Raw genomic sequence first — 15,600 nt, 5'->3', positions numbered from 1 at the left:
TGTGCTTTTCCACAGCTGATGTCACATCAGCAGTTGTTGTGTCTGCAACAGGTGTGGCCACAGACTCTGTAGTCACTCCTGCAGTAGTGATTATCTCAGCAGTAGTTGTTTTGGCTGCTGAAGTGATTTCAACAGTAGTTGGCTCTGCAGCAGTGGTCTCAGCACCAGTGGTCACACCAGAAGTTGTAGTTACTTCAGATACTGTGGTCTGAATAACTGTACTTGTAGCTTCAGCTGTGGTTGTGGCTCTACCAGTTGTGCTTTCAACAGCTGAAGTCACATCAGCAGTTGTTGTGTCTGCAACAGGGGTGGCCACAGACTCTGTAGTCACTCCTGCAGTAGTGATTATCTCAGCAGTAGTTGTTTGGGCTGCTGAAGTGATTTCAACAGTAGTTGGCTCTGCAGCAGTGGTCTCAGCACCAGTGGTCACACCAGGAGTTGTGTTACTTCAGATACTGTGGTCTGAACAACTGTACTTGTAGCTTCAGCTGTGGTTGTGGCTCTACCAGTTGTGCTTTCCACAGCTGATGTCAAATCAGCAGTTGTTGTGTCTGCAACAGGGGTGGCCACAGACTCTGTAGTCACTCCTGCAGTAGTGATTATCTCAGCAGTAGTTGTTTGGGCTGCTGAAGTGATTTCAACAGTAGTTGGCTCTGCAGCAGTGGTCTCAGCACCAGTGGTCACACCAGAAGTTGTGTTACTTCAGATACTGTGGTCTGAATAACTGTACTTGTAGCTTCAGCTGTGGTTGTGGCACTACCAGTTGTGCTTTCAACAGCTGAATGTCACATCAGCAGTTGTTGTGTCTGCAACAGGGGTGGACACAGACTCTGTAGTCACTCCTGCAGTAGTGATTATCTCAGCAGTAGTTGTTTGGGCTGCTGAAGTGATTTCAACAGTAGTTGGCTCTGCAGCAGTGGTCTCAGCATCAGTGGTCACACCAGAAGTTGTAGTTACTTCAGATACTGTGGTCTGAAAACAATGTACTTGTAGCTTCAGCTGTGGTTGTGGCTCTACCAGTTGTGCTTTCCACAGCTGATGTCACATCAGCAGTTGTTGTGTCTGCAAAGGGGTGGACACAGACTCTGTAGTCACTCCTGCAGTAGTGATTATCTCAGCAGTAGTGTTGTTTGGGCTGCTGAAGTGAATTCAACAGTAGTTGGCTCTGCAGCAGTGGTCTCAGCATCAGTGGTCACACCAGAAGTTGTAGTTACTTCAGATATGTGGTCTGAACAACTGTACTTGTAGCTTCAGCTGTGGTTGTGGCTCTACCAGTTGTGCTTTCAACAGCCGAAGTCACATCAGCAGTTGTTGTGTCTGCAACAGGGGTGGACACAGTCTCTGTAGTCACTCCTGCAGTAGTGATTATCTCAGCAGTAGTTTTTGTTTGGGCTGCTGAAGTGATTCAACAGTAGTTGGCTCTGCAGCAGTGGTCTCAGCACCAGTGGTCACACCAGAAGTTGTAGTTACTTCAGCTACTGTGGTCTGAAAACTGTACTTGTAGCTTCAGCTGTGGTTGTGGCTCTACCAGTTGTGCTTTCACAGCTGATGTCACATCAGCAGTTGTTGTGTCTGCAACAGGGGTGGCCACAGACTCTGTAGTCACTCCTGCAGTAGTGATTATCTCAGCAGTAGTTGTTTGGGCTGCTGAAGTGATTTCAACAGTAGTTGGCTCTGCAGCAGTGGTCTCAGCACCAGTGGTCACACCAGGAGTTGTAGTTACTTCAGATACTGTGGTCTGAACAAACTGTACTTGTAGCTTCAGCTGAGGTTGTGGCACTACCAGTTGTGCTTTCCACAGCTGATGTCACATCAGCAGTTGTTATGTCTGAAACAGGTGTGGCCACAGACTCTGTAGTCACTCCTGCAGTAGTGATTATCTCAGCAGTAGTTGTTTGGCTGCTGAAGTGATTTCAACAGTAGTTGGCTCTGCAGCAGTGGTCTCAGCACCAGTGGTCACACCAGAAGTTGTAGTTACTTCAGCTACTGTGGTCTGAATAACTGTACTTGTAGCTTCAGCTGTGGTTGTGGCTCTACCAGTTGTGCTTTCAACAGCCAAGTCACATCAGCAGTTGTTGTGTCTGCAACAGGGGTGGCCACAGACTCTGTAGTCACTCCTGCAGTAGTGATTATCTCAGCAGTAGTTGTTTTGGGCTGCTGAAGTGAATTCAACAGTAGTTGGCTCTGCAGCAGTGGTCTCAGCACCAGTGGTCACACCAGAAGTTGTAGTTACTTCAGATACTGTGGTCTGAACAACTGTACTTGTAGCTTCAGCTGTGGTTGTGGCTCTACCAGTTGTGCTTTCCACAGCTGATGTCACATCAGCAGTTGTTGTGTCTGCAACAGGGTGGACACAGACTCTGTAGTCACTCCTGCAGTAGTGATTATCTCAGCAGTAGTTGTTTGGGCTGCTGAAGTGATTTCAACAGTAGTTGGCTCTGCAGCAGTGGTCTCAGCACCAGTGGTCACACCAGAAGTTGTAGTTACTTCAGATACTGTGGTCTGAATAACTGTACTTGTAGCTTCAGCTGTGGTTGTGGCTCTACCAGTTGTGCTTTCAACAGCCGAAGTCACATCAGCAGTTGTTGTGTCTGCAACAGGGGTGGACACAGACTCTGTAGTCACTCCTGCAGTAGTGATTATCTCAGCAGTAGTTGTTTGGGCTGCTGAAGTGATTTCAACAGTAGTTGGCTCTGCAGCAGTGGTCTCAGCACCAGTGGTCACACCAGAAGTTGTAGTTACTTCAGATACTGTGGTCTGAATAACTGTACTTGTAGCTTCAGCTGTGGTTGTGGCTCTACCAGTTGTGCTTTCAACAGCCGAAGTCACATCAGCAGTTGTTGTGTCTGCAACAGGGTGGCCACAGACTCTGTAGTCACTCCTGCAGTAGTGATTATCTCAGCAGTAGTTGTTTGGGCTGCTGAAGTGATTTCAACAGTAGTTGGCTCTGCAGCAGTGGTCTCAGCACCAGTGGTCACACCAGGAGTTGTAGTTACTTCAGATACTGTGGTCTGAATAACTGTACTTGTAGCTTCAGCTGAGGTTGTGGCACTACCAGTTGTGCTTTCCACAGCTGATGTCACATCAGCAGTTGTTGTGTCTGCAACAGGGGTGGCCACAGACTCTGTAGTCACTCCTGCAGTAGTGATTATCTCAGCAGTAGTTGTTTGGGCTGCTGAAGTGATTTCAACAGTAGTTGGCTCTGCAGCAGTGGTCTCAGCACCAGTGGTCACACCAGAAGTTGTAGTTACTTCAGATACTGTGGTCTGAATAACTGTACTTGTAGCTTCAGCTGTGGTTGTGGCTCTACCAGTTGTGCTTTCCACAGCCGAAGTCACATCAGCAGTTGTTGTGTCTGCAACAGGGGTGGCCACAGACTCTGTAGTCACTCCTGCAGTAGTGATTATCTCAGCAGTAGTTTGTTTGGGCTGCTGAAGTGATTTCAACAGTAGTTGGCTCTGCAGCAGTGGTCTCAGCACCAGTGGTCACACCAGAGTTGTAGTTACTTCAGATACTGTGGTCTGAACAACTGTACTTGTAGCTTCAGCTGTGGTTGTGGCACTACCAGTTGTGTTTTTCACAGCTGATGTCACATCAGCAGTTGTTGTGTCTGCAACAGGGGTGGCCACAGACTCTGTAGTCACTCCTGCAGTAGTGATTATCTCAGCAGTAGTTGTTTGGGCTGCTGAAGTGATTTCAACAGTAGTTGGCTCTGCAGCAGTGGTCTCAGCACCAGTGGTCACACCAAGTTGTAGTTACTTCAGATACTGTGGTCTGAATAACTGTACTTGTAGCTTCAGCTGTGGTTGTGGCTCTACCAGTTGTGCTTTCAACAGCTGAAGTCACATCAGCAGTTGTTGTGTCTGCAACAGGGGTGGCCACAGACTCTGTAGTCACTCCTGCAGTAGTGATTATCTCAGCAGTAGTTTTTGTTTGGGCTGCTGAAGTGATTTCAACAGTAGTTGGCTCTGCAGCAGTGGTCTCAGCACCAGTGGTCACAGAAGTTGTTGTAGTTACTTCAGCTACTGTGGTCTGAATAACTGTACTTGTAGCTTCAGCTTGGTTGTGGCTCTACCAGTTGTGCTTTCAACAGCTGATGTCACATCAGCAGTTGTTGTGTCTGCAACAGGGGTGGACACAGACTCTGTAGTCACTCCTGCAGTAGTGATTATCTCAGCAGTAGTTGTTTGGCTGCTGAAGTGAATTCAACAGTAGTTGGCTCTGCAGCAGTGGTCTCAGCACCAGTGGTCACACCAGAAGTTGTAGTTACTTCAGCTACTGTGGTCTGAATAACTGTACTTGTAGCTTCAGCTGTGGTTGTGGCTCTACCAGTTGTGCTTTCAACAGCTGAAGTCACATCAGCAGTTGTTGTGTCTGCAACAGGGGTGGCCACAGACTCTGTAGTCACTCCTGCAGTAGTGATTATCTCAGCAGTAGTTGTTTGGGCTGCTGAAGTGATTTCAACAGTAGTTGGCTCTGCAGCAGTGGTCTCAGCACCAGTGGTCACACCAGAGTTGTTGTTACTTCAGATACTGTGGTCTGAACAACTGTACTTGTAGCTTCAGCTGTGGTTGTGGCACTACCAGTTGTGTTTTTCACAGCTGATGTCAAATCAGCAGTTGTTGTGTCTGCAACAGGGGTGGCCACAGACTCTGTAGTCACTCCTGCAGTAGTGATTATCTCAGCAGTTGTTTGGGCTGCTGAAGTGATTTCAACAGTAGTTGGCTCTGCAGCAGTGGTCTCAGCACCAGTGGTCACACCAGAGTTGTAGTTACTTCAGCTACTGTGGTCTGAATAACTGTACTTGTAGCTTCAGCTGTGGTTGTGGCTCTACCAGTTGTGCTTTCAACAGCGAAGTCACATCAGCAGTTGTTGTGTCTGCAACAGGGGTGGGACAGACTCTGTAGTCACTCCTGCAGTAGTGATTATCTCAGCAGTAGTTGTTTGGGCTGCTGAAGTGAATTCAACAGTAGTTGGCTCTGCAGCAGTGGTCTCAGCACCAGTGGTCACACCAGAAGTTGTAGTTACTTCAGATACTGTGGTCTGAACAACTGTACTTGTAGCTTCAGCTGGGTTGTGGCACTACCAGTTGTGCTTTCCACAGCTGATGTCATATCAGCAGTTGTTATGTCTGCAACAGGTGTGGCCACAGACTCTGTAGTCACTCCTGCAGTAGTGATTATCTCAGCAGTAGTGTTTTTGGGCTGCTGAAGTGATTTCAACAGTAGTTGGCTCTGCAGCAGTGGTCTCAGCACCAGTGGTCACACCAGAAGTTGTAGTTACTTCAGCTACTGTGGTCTGAATAACTGTACTTGTAGCTTCAGCTGTGGTTGTGGCTCTACCAGTTGTGCTTTCAACAGCCGAAGTCACATCAGCAGTTGTTGTGTCTGCAACAGGGGTGGCCACAGACTCTGTAGTCACTCCTGCAGTAGTGATTATCTCAGCAGTAGTTGTTTGGGCTGCTGAAGTGATTTCAACAGTAGTTGGCTCTGCAGCAGTGGTCTCAGCACCAGTGGTCACACCAGAAGTTGTTGTTACTTCAGATACTGTGGTCTGAACAACTGTACTTGTAGCTTCAGCTGTGGTTGTGGCACTACCAGTTGTGCTTTTCACAGCTGATGTCACATCAGCAGTTGTGTGTCTGCAACAGGGGGGCCACAGACTCTGTAGTCACTCCTGCAGTAGTGATTATCTCAGCAGTAGTTGTTTGGCTGCTGAAGTGATTTCAACAGTAGTTGGCTCTGCAGCAGTGGTCTCAGCACCAGTGGTCACACCAGAAGTTGTAGTTACTTCAGCTACTGTGGTCTGAATAACTGTACTTGTAGCTTCAGCTGTGGTTGTGGCTCTACCAGTTGTGCTTTCAACAGCTGAAGTCACATCAGCAGTTGTTGTGTCTGCAACAGGGGTGGCCACAGACTCTGTAGTCACTCCTGCAGTAGTGATTATCTCAGCAGTAGTTGTTTGGGCTGCTGAAGTGATTTCAACAGTAGTTGGCTCTGCAGCAGTGGTCTCAGCACCAGTGGTCACACCACGAGTTGTTGTTACTTCAGATACTGTGGTCTGAACAACTGTACTTGTAGCTTCAGCTGAGGTTGTGGCACTACCAGTTGTGTTTTTCACAGCTGATGTCAAATCAGCAGTTGTTGTGTCTGCAACAGGGTGGCACAGACTCTGTAGTCACTCCTGCAGTAGTGATTATCTCAGCAGTAGTTGTTTGGGCTGCTGAAGTGATTTCAACAGTAGTTGGCTCTGCAGCAGTGGTCTCAGCACCAGTGGTCACACCAGAAGTTGTAGTTACTTCAGCTACTGTGGTCTGAATAACTGTACTTGTAGCTTCAGCTGTGGTTGTGGCTCTACCAGTTGTGCTTTCAACAGCCGAAGTCACATCAGCAGATGTTGTGTCTGCAACAGGGGTGGCCACAGACTCTGTAGTCACTCCTGCAGTAGTGATTATCTCAGCAGTAGTTTTTGTTTGGGCTGCTGAAGTGATTCAACAGTAGTTGGCTCTGCAGCAGTGGTCTCAGCACCAGTGGTCACACCAGAAGTTGTAGTTACTTCAGCTACTGTGGTCTGAATAACTGTACTTGTAGCTTCAGCTGTGGTTGTGGCTCTACCAGTTGTGCTTTCAACAGCCGAAGTCACATCAGCAGTTGTTGTGTCTGCAACAGGGGTGGACACAGTCTCTGTAGTCACTCCTGCAGTAGTGATTATCTCAGCAGTAGTTGTTTGGGCTGCTGAAGTGAATTCAACAGTAGTTGGCTCTCCAGCAGTGGTCTCAGCACCAGTGGTCACACCAGAAGTTGTAGTTACTTCAGCTACTGTGGTCTGAATAACTGTACTTGTAGCTTCAGCTGTGGTTGTGGCTCTACCAGTTGTGCTTTCAACAGCCGAAGTCACATCAGCAGTTGTTGTGTCTGCAACAGGGGTGGCCACAGACTCTGTAGTCACTCCTGCAGTAGTGATTATCTCAGCAGTAGTTGTTTTGGCTGCTGAAGTGATTTCAACAGTAGTTGGCTCTGCAGCAGTGGTCTCAGCACCAGTGGTCACACCAGAAGTTGTTGTTACTTCAGATACTGTGGTCTGAACAACTGTACTTGTAGCTTCAGCTGAGGTTGTGGCACTACCAGATGTGTTTTTCACAGCTGATGTCAAATCAGCAGTTGTTGTGTCTGCAACAGGGGTGGCCACAGACTCTGTAGTCACTCCTGCAGTAGTGATTATCTCAGCAGTAGTTGTTTGGGCTGCTGAAGTGATTTCAACAGTAGTTGGCTCTGCAGCAGTGGTCTCAGCACCAGTGGTCACACCAGAAGTTGTAGTTACTTCAGCTACTGTGGTCTGAATAACTGTACTTGTAGCTTCAGCTGTGGTTGTGGCTCTACCAGTTGTGCTTTCAACAGCCGAAGTCACATCAGCAGTTGTTGTGTCTGCAACAGGGGTGGCCACAGACTCTGTAGTCACTCCTGCAGTAGTGATTATCTCAGCAGTAGTTGTTTGGGCTGCTGAAGTGAATTCAACAGTAGTTGGCTCTGCAGCAGTGGTCTCAGCACCAGTGGTCACACCAGGAGTTGTAGTTACTTCAGATACTGTGGTCTGAATAACTGTACTTGTAGCTTCAGCTGTGGTTGTGGCACTACCAGTTGTGCTTTCCACAGCTGATGTCACATCAGCAGTTGTTATGTCTGAAACAGGGGTGGCCACAGACTCTGTAGTCACTCCTGCAGTAGTGATTATCTCAGCAGTAGTTGTTTGGGCTGCTGAAGTGATTTCAACAGTAGTTGGCTCTGCAGCAGTGGTCTCAGCACCAGTGGTCACACCAGAAGTTGTAGTTACTTCAGCTACTGTGGTCTGAATAACTGTACTTGTAGCTTCAGCTGTGGTTGTGGCTCTACCAGTTGTGCTTTCACAGCCGAAGTCACATCAGCAGTTGTTGTGTCTGCAACAGGGGTGGCCACAGACTCTGTAGTCACTCCTGCAGTAGTGATTATCTCAGCAGTAGTTTTGTTTGGGCTGCTGAAGTGAATTCAACAGTAGTTGGCTCTGCAGCAGTGGTCTCAGCACCAGTGGTCACACCAGAAGTTGTAGTTACTTCAGCTACTGTGGTCTGAATAACTGTACTTGTAGCTTCAGCTGTGGTTGTGGCTCTACCAGTTGTGCTTTCAACAGCCGAAGTCACATCAGCAGTTGTTGTGTCTGCAACAGGGGTGGCCACAGACTCTGTAGTCACTCCTGCAGTAGTGATTATCTCAGCAGTAGTTGTTTTGGCTGCTGAAGTGATTTCAACAGTAGTTGGCTCTGCAGCAGTGGTCTCAGCACCAGTGGTCACACTAAGTTGTTGTTACTTCAGATACTGTGGTCTGAACAACTGTACTTGTAGCTTCAGCTGTGGTTGTGGCACTACCAGTTGTGTTTTTCACAGCTGATGTCAAATCAGCAGTTGTTGTGTCTGCAACAGGGGTGGCCACAGACTCTGTAGTCACTCCTGCAGTAGTGATTATCTCAGCAGTAGTTGTTTGGGCTGCTGAAGTGATTTCAACAGTAGTTGGCTCTGCAGCAGTGGTCTCAGCACCAGTGGTCACACCAGAAGTTGTAGTTACTTCAGCTACTGTGGTCTGAATGTAATAACTGTACTTGTAGCTTCAGCTGTGGTTGTGGCTCTACCAGTTGTGCTTTCAACAGCTGAAGTCACATCAGCAGTTGTTGTGTCTGCAACAGGGGTGGCCACAGACTCTGTAGTCACTCCTGCAGTAGTGATTATCTCAGCAGTAGTTGTTTGGGCTGCTGAAGTGAATTCAACAGTAGTTGGCTCTGCAGCAGTGGTCTCAGCACCAGTGGTCACACCAGGAGTTGTAGTTACTTCAGATACTGTGGTCTGAACAACTGTACTTGTAGCTTCAGCTGTGGTTGTGGCACTACCAGTTGTGCTTTCCACAGCTGATGTCACATCAGCAGTTGTTGTGTCTGAAATAGGGTGGCCACAGACTCTGTAGTCACTCCTGCAGTAGTGATTATCTCAGCAGTAGTTGTTTTGGCTGCTGAAGTGATTTCAACAGTAGTTGGCTCTGCAGCAGTGGTCTCAGCACCAGTGGTCACACCAGAAGTTGTAGTTACTTCAGCTACTGTGGTCTGAATAACTGTACTTGTAGCTTCAGCTGTGGTTGTGGCTCTACCAGTTGTGCTTTCAACAGCCGAAGTCACATCAGCAGTTGTTGTGTCTGCAACAGGGGTGGCCACAGACTCTGTAGTCACTCCTGCAGTAGTGATTATCTCAGCAGTAGTTGTTTGGGCTGCTGAAGTGATTTCAACAGTAGTTGGCTCTGCAGCAGTGGTCTCAGCACCAGTGGTCACACCAGAAGTTGTTGTTACTTCAGATACTGTGGTCTGAACAACTGTACTTGTAGCTTCAGCTGTGGTTGTGGCACTACCAGATGTGCTTTTCACAGCTGATGTCAAATCAGCAGTTGTTGTGTCTGCAACAGGGGTGGCCACAGACTCTGTAGTCACTCCTGCAGTAGTGATTATCTCAGCAGTAGTTGTTTGGGCTGCTGAAGTGATTTCAACAGTAGTTGGCTCTGCAGCAGTGGTCTCAGCACCAGTGGTCACACCAGAAGTTGTAGTTACTTCAGATACTGTGGTCTGAATAACTGTACTTGTAGCTTCAGCTGTGGTTGTGGCACTACCAGTTGTGCTTTCAACAGCGAAGTCACATCAGCAGTTGTTGTGTCTGCAACAGGGGTGGACACAGACTCTGTAGTCACTCCTGCAGTAGTGATTATCTCAGCAGTAGTGTTGTTTGGGCTGCTGAAGTGAATTCAACAGTAGTTGGCTCTGCAGCAGTGGTCTGAGCATCAGTGGTCACACCAGAAGTTGTAGTTACTTCAGATATGTGGTCTGAACAACTGTACTTGTAGCTTCAGCTGTGGTTGTGGCTCTACCAGTTGTGCTTTCACAGCCGAAGTCACATCAGCAGTTGTTGTGTCTGCAACAGGGGTGGCCACAGACTCTGTAGTCACTCCTGCAGTAGTGATTATCTCAGCAGTAGTTGTTTGGGCTGCTGAAGTGAATTCAACAGTAGTTGGCTCTGCAGCAGTGGTCTCAGCACCAGTGGTCACACCAGAAGTTGTAGTTACTTCAGATACTGTGGTCTGAATAACTGTACTTGTAGCTTCAGCTGTGGTTGTGGCTCTACCAGTTGTGCTTTCCACAGCTGATGTCACATCAGCAGTTGTTATGTCTGCAACAGGTGTGGCACAGACTCTGTAGTCACTCCTGCAGTAGTGATTATCTCAGCAGTAGTTGTTTGGCTGCTGAAGTGATTTCAACAGTAGTTGGCTCTGCAGCAGTGGTCTCAGCACCAGTGGTCACACCAGAAGTTGTAGTTACTTCAGCTACTGTGGTCTGAATAACTGTACTTGTAGCTTCAGCTGTGGTTGTGGCTCTACCAGTTGTGCTTTCAACAGCGAAGTCACATCAGCAGTTGTTGTGTCTGCAACAGGGGTGGACACAGACTCTGTAGTAACTCCTGCAGTAGTGATTATCTCAGCAGTAGTTGTTTGGCTGCTGAAGTGATTTCAACAGTAGTTGGCTCTGCAGCAGTGGTCTCAGCACCAGTGGTCACACCAGAAGTTGTAGTTACTTCAGCTACTGTGGTCTGAATAACTGTACTTGTAGCTTCAGCTGTGGTTGTGGCTCTACCAGTTGTGCTTTCCACAGCTGATGTCACATCAGCAGTTGTTGTGTCTGCAACAGGGGTGGCCACAGACTCTGTAGTCACTCCTGCAGTAGTGATTATCTCAGCAGTAGTTGTTTGGGCTGCTGAAGTGATTTCAACAGTAGTTGGCTCTGCAGCAGTGGTCTCAGCACCAGTGGTCACACCAGAAGTTGTAGTTACTTCAGATACTGTGGTCTGAATAACTGTACTTGTAGCTTCAGCTGGGTTGTGGCTCTACCAGTTGTGCTTTCCACAGCCGAAGTCACATCAGCAGTTGTTGTGTCTGCAACAGGGGTGGCCACAGACTCTGTAGTCACTCCTGCAGTAGTGATTATCTCAGCAGTAGTTGTTTGGGCTGCTGAAGTGATTTCAACAGTAGTTGGCTCTGCAGCAGTGGTCTCAGCACCAGTGGTCACACCAGAGTTGTTGTTACTTCAGATACTGTGGTCTGAATAACTGTACTTGTAGCTTCAGCTGTGGTTGTGGCTCTACCAGTTGTGCTTTTCACAGCTGATGTCAATCAGCAGTTGTTGTGTCTGCAACAGGGGTGGCCACAGACTCTGTAGTCACTCCTGCAGTAGTGATTATCTCAGCAGTAGTTGTTTGGGCTGCTGAAGTGATTTCAACAGTAGTTGGCTCTGCAGCAGTGGTCTCAGCACCAGTGGTCACACCAGAAGTTGTTGTTACTTCAGATACTGTGGTCTGAACAACTGTACTTGTAGCTTCAGCTGTGGTTGTGGCTCTACCAGTTGTGTTTTTCACAGCTGATGTCACATCAGCAGTTGTTGTGTCTGCAACAGGGGTGGCCACAGACTCTGTAGTCACTCCTGCAGTAGTGATTATCTCAGCAGTAGTTGTTTGGGCTGCTGAAGTGATTTCAACAGTAGTTGGCTCTGCAGCAGTGGTCTCAGCACCAGTGGTCACACCAGAAGTTGTAGTTACTTCAGCTACTGTGGTCTGAATAACTGTACTTGTAGCTTCAGCTGTGGTTGTGGCTCTACCAGTTGTGCTTTCCACAGCTGATGTCACATCAGCAGTTGTTGTGTCTGCAACAGGGTGGCCACAGACTCTGTAGTCACTCCTGCAGTAGTGATTATCTCAGCAGTAGTTTTTGTTTGGGCTGCTGAAGTGATTTCAACAGTAGTTGGCTCTGCAGCAGTGGTCTCAGCACCAGTGGTCACACCAGAAGTTGTAGTTACTTCAGCTACTGTGGTCTGAATAACTGTACTTGTAGCTTCAGCTGTGGTTGTGGCTCTACCAGTTGTGCTTTCAACAGCTGAAGTCACATCAGCAGTTGTTGTGTCTGCAACAGGGGTGGCCACAGACTCTGTAGTCACTCCTGCAGTAGTGATTATCTCAGCAGTAGTTGTTTGGGCTGCTGAAGTGATTCAACAGTAGTTGGCTCTGCAGCAGTGGTCTCAGCACCAGTGGTCACACCAGAAGTTGTAGTTACTTCAGCTACTGTGGTCTGAATAACTGTACTTGTAGCTTCAGCTGTGGTTGTGGCTCTACCAGTTGTGCTTTCAACAGCTGAAGTCACATCAGCAGTTGTTGTGTCTGCAACAGGGGTGGCCACAGACTCTGTAGTCACTCCTGCAGTAGTGATTATCTCAGCAGTAGTTGTTTTGGCTGCTGAAGTGATTTCAACAGTAGTTGGCTCTGCAGCAGTGGTCTCAGCACCAGTGGTCACACCAGAGTTGTTGTTACTTCAGATACTGTGGTCTGAATAACTGTACTTGTAGCTTCAGCTGTGGTTGTGGCTCTACCAGTTGTGTTTTTCACAGCTGATGTCACATCAGCAGTTGTTGTGTCTGCAACAGGGGTGGCCACAGACTCTGTAGTCACTCCTGCAGTAGTGATTATCTCAGCAGTAGTTGTTTGGGCTGCTGAAGTGATTTCAACAGTAGTTGGCTCTGCAGCAGTGGTCTCAGCACCAGTGGTCACACCAGAAGTTGTAGTTACTTCAGCTACTGTGGTCTGAATAACTGTACTTGTAGCTTCAGCTGTGGTTGTGGCTCTACCAGTTGTGCTTTCCACAGCTGAGTCACATCAGCAGTTGTTGTGTCTGCAACAGGGGTGGCCACAGACTCTGTAGTCACTCCTGCAGTAGTGATTATCTCAGCAGTAGTTGTTTGGGCTGCTGAAGTGAATTCAACAGTAGTTGGCTCTGCAGCAGTGGTCTCAGCACCAGTGGTCACACCAGGAGTTGTAGTTACTTCAGATACTGTGGTCTGAACAACTGTACTTGTAGCTTCAGCTGTGGTTGTGGCTCTACCAGTTGTGCTTTCCACAGCTGATGTCACATCAGCAGTTGTTATGTCTGCAACAGGTGTGGCCACAGACTCTGTAGTCACTCCTGCAGTAGTGATTATCTCAGCAGTAGTTGTTTTGGCTGCTGAAGTGATTTCAACAGTAGTTGGCTCTGCAGCAGTGGTCTCAGCACCAGTGGTCACACCAGAAGTTGTAGTTACTTCAGCTACTGTGGTCTGAATAACTGTACTTGTAGCTTCAGCTGTGGTTGTGGCTCTACCAGTTGTGCTTTCCACAGCTGATGTCACATCAGCAGTTGTTGTGTCTGCAACAGGGGTGGCCACAGACTCTGTAGTCACTCCTGCAGTAGTGATTATCTCAGCAGTAGTTGTTTGGGCTGCTGAAGTGATTTCAACAGTAGTTGGCTCTGCAGCAGTGGTCTCAGCACCAGTGGTCACACCAGAAGTTGTAGTTACTTCAGCTACTGTGGTCTGAATAACTGTACTTGTAGCTTCAGCTGTGGTTGTGGCTCTACCAGTTGTGCTTTTCACAGCTGAGTCACATCAGCAGTTGTTGTGTCTGCAACAGGGGTGGCCACAGACTCTGTAGTCACTCCTGCAGTAGTGATTATCTCAGCAGTAGTTGTTTTGGCTGCTGAAGTGATTTCAACAGTAGTTGGCTCTGCAGCAGTGGTCTCAGCACCAGTGGTCACACCAGAGTTGTTGTTACTTCAGATACTGTGGTCTGAATAACTGTACTTGTAGCTTCAGCTGTGGTTGTGGCTCTACCAGTTGTGCTTTTCACAGCTGATGTCACATCAGCAGTTGTTGTGTCTGCAACAGGGGTGGCCACAGACTCTGTAGTCACTCCTGCAGTAGTGATTATCTCAGCAGTAGTTGTTTGGGCTGCTGAAGTGATTTCAACAGTAGTTGGCTCTGCAGCAGTGGTCTCAGCACCAGTGGTCACACCAGAAGTTGTAGTTACTTCAGCTACTGTGGTCTGAATAACTGTACTTGTAGCTTCAGCTGTGGTTGTGGCTCTACCAGTTGTGCTTTCCACAGCTGATGTCACATCAGCAGTTGTTGTGTCTGCAACAGGGGTGGCCACAGACTCTGTAGTCACTCCTGCAGTAGTGATTATCTCAGCAGTAGTTGTTTGGGCTGCTGAAGTGATTTCAACAGTAGTTGGCTCTGCAGCAGTGGTCTCAGCACCAGTGGTCACACCAGAGAGTTGTAGTTACTTCAGATACTGTGGTCTGAACAACTGTACTTGTAGCTTCAGCTGTGGTTGTGGCACTACCAGTTGTGCTTTCCACAGCTGATGTCACATCAGCAGTTGTTGTGTCTGCAACAGGGGTGGCCACAGACTCTGTAGTCACTCCTGCAGTAGTGATTATCTCAGCAGTAGTTGTTTTGGGCTGCTGAAGTGATTTCAACAGTAGTTGGCTCTGCAGCAGTGGTCTCAGCACCAGTGGTCACACCAGAAGTTGTAGTTACTTCAGCTACTGTGGTCTGAATAACTGTACTTGTAGCTTCAGCTGTGGTTGTGGCTCTACCAGTTGTGCTTTCCACAGCTGATGTCACATCAGCAGTTGTTGTGTCTGCAACAGGGGTGGCCACAGACTCTGTAGTCACTCCTGCAGTAGTGATTATCTCAGCAGTAGTTGTTTGGGCTGCTGAAGTGATTTCAACAGTAGTTGGCTCTGCAGCAGTGGTCTCAGCACCAGTGGTCACACCAGAGTTGTTGTTACTTCAGATACTGTGGTCTGAATAACTGTACTTGTAGCTTCAGCTGTGGTTGTGGCACTACCAGTTGTGCTTTTCACAGCTGATGTCACATCAGCAGTTGTTGTGTCTGCAACAGGGGTGGCCACAGACTCTGTAGTCACTCCTGCAGTAGTGATTATCTCAGCAGTAGTTGTTTGGGCTGCTGAAGTGATTTCAACAGTAGTTGGCTCTGCAGCAGTGGTCTCAGCACCAGTGGTCACACCAGAAGTTGTTGTTACTTCAGATACTGTGGTCTGAACAACTGTACTTGTAGCTTCAGCTGTGGTTGTGGCACTACCAGTTGTGCTTTCAACAGCTGAAGTCACATCAGCAGTTGTTGTGTCTGCAACAGGGGTGGACACAGACTCTGTAGTCACTCCTGCAGTAGTGATTATCTCAGCAGTAGTTGTTGTTTGGGCTGCTGAAGTGATTTCAACAGTAGTTGGCTCTGCAGCAGTGGTCTCAGCACCAGTGGTCACACCAGAAGTTGTAGTTACTTCAGATACTGTGGTCTGAATAACTGTACTTGTAGCTTCAGCTGTGGTTGTGGCTCTACCAGTTGTGCTTTCCACAGCTGATGTCACATCAGCAGTTGTTGTGTCTGCAACAGGGGTGGCCACAGACTCTGTAGTCACTCCTGCAGTAGTGATTATCTCAGCAGTAGTTGTTTGGGCTGCTGAAGTGATTTCAACAGTAGTTGGCTCTGCAGCAGTGGTCTCAGCACCAGTGGTCACACCAGAAGTTGTAGTTACTTCAGATACTGTGGTCTGAATAACTGTACTTGTAGCTTCAGCTGTGGTTGTGGCTCTACCAGTTGTGCTTTCCACAGCTGATGTCACATCAGCAGTTGTTGTGTCTGCAACAGGGGTGGCCACA

At 48.0% G+C, this 15,600-nt stretch overlaps 1 protein-coding gene across 1 annotated transcript in view; it reads right to left on the bottom strand.

Annotated features, from left to right (window-relative positions):
• LOC119720869 (mucin-19-like) overlaps window positions 1–15,600 on the bottom strand; it is an 80,365-nt gene that overhangs the window by 660 nt on the left and 64,105 nt on the right. The window lies entirely within an intron of this gene.

This window comes from Patiria miniata, unplaced genomic scaffold, assembly GCF_015706575.1.
Source record: "Patiria miniata isolate m_02_andy unplaced genomic scaffold, ASM1570657v1 HiC_scaffold_9, whole genome shotgun sequence".
Lineage (NCBI taxonomy): Eukaryota > Metazoa > Echinodermata > Asteroidea > Valvatida > Asterinidae > Patiria > Patiria miniata.
This window is presented reverse-complemented; position numbering and strand designations above follow the sequence as displayed.